The sequence below is a fragment of the Penaeus vannamei genome, chromosome 11 (genome assembly GCF_042767895.1).
Source record: "Penaeus vannamei isolate JL-2024 chromosome 11, ASM4276789v1, whole genome shotgun sequence".
NCBI classification, from domain to species: Eukaryota; Metazoa; Arthropoda; class Malacostraca; order Decapoda; family Penaeidae; genus Penaeus; species Penaeus vannamei.
The window spans coordinates 28,795,839-28,796,911 of record NC_091559.1 but is presented as its reverse complement, the minus strand read 5'-3'; the positions used below and the strand labels follow the sequence as shown (position 1 = coordinate 28,796,911).

General features: G+C 32.0%; 1 protein-coding gene across 1 annotated transcript in view; it reads left to right on the top strand.

Annotated features, from left to right (window-relative positions):
• LOC138863292 (uncharacterized) overlaps nt 1-1,073 on the top strand; it is a 38,573-nt gene that overhangs the window by 23,732 nt on the left and 13,768 nt on the right. The gene's annotated exons all lie outside the window — the stretch shown is intronic.

Sequence of the window (1,073 nt, the reverse complement as noted above, 5' to 3'; positions counted from 1 at the left end):
AGGAATGAGGGAAGGAGTTGTGAAGATAGAAAGGAGAGAGAGAAGAAAGAGAGGGAGATAGGGAGAGAAAGAGGGAAGAAAGGAGAGGGGGAGGCAGGGAAAAAAAGAGAGGGAGAAGAAGGAGAGAGGGAGAAGGAGAAGGAGAGAGAATGAAAGAGAAAGAGAGTGAGATAGAAAATCATCATCGGCAAGAACGACTTTTTAAGATAAAATTAATAAAATTCCTTCCATTTTCTAAAAAAACAAAATAAAACATAACACCTATTTCCATATCTCTTTTTCTGTACTTTATCTCCAGATTTTGTCATTTTACAAAATTCAATATGATTTCCGATGTTTAAAAGTTGCCGGTTTGTCTCTGAATTTAAACTTACATCAGAGTCACTGACCTTTTTTCGTCTTTCAAGTGTTCAGGGGTCACATATTTATTTTTTCATTTATCTATCTATCTGTCATCCATTTATCTATCTGTCATCCATTTATCTATCTATCTGTCATCCATTTATCTATCTGTCATCCATTTATCTATTTATCTGTCATCCATTTATCCATTTATCTATCTATCTGTCATCCATTTATCTATCTGTCATCCATTTATCTATTTATCTGTCATCCATTTATCTATCTATCTGTCATCCATTTATCTATTTATCTGTCATCCATTTATCTATCTGTCATCCATTTATCTATCTATCTGTCATCCATTTATCTATTTACCTGTCATCCATTTATCTATCTGTCATCCATTTATCCATTTATCTGTCATCCATTTATCTATCTATCATCCATTTATTTATTTATCTGTCATCCATTTATCTATCTGTCATCCATTTATCTATTTATCTGTCATCCATTTATCTATCTATCTGTCATCCATTTATCTATCTATCTGTCATCCATTTATCTATCTGTCATCCATTTATCTATTTATCTGTCATCCATTTATCTATCTATCTGTCATCCATTTATCTATCTATCTGTCATCCATTTATCTATCCATCCGTCATCCATTTATCTATTTATCTGTCATCCATTTATTTATTTATCTGTCATCCATTTATCTATCTATCTGC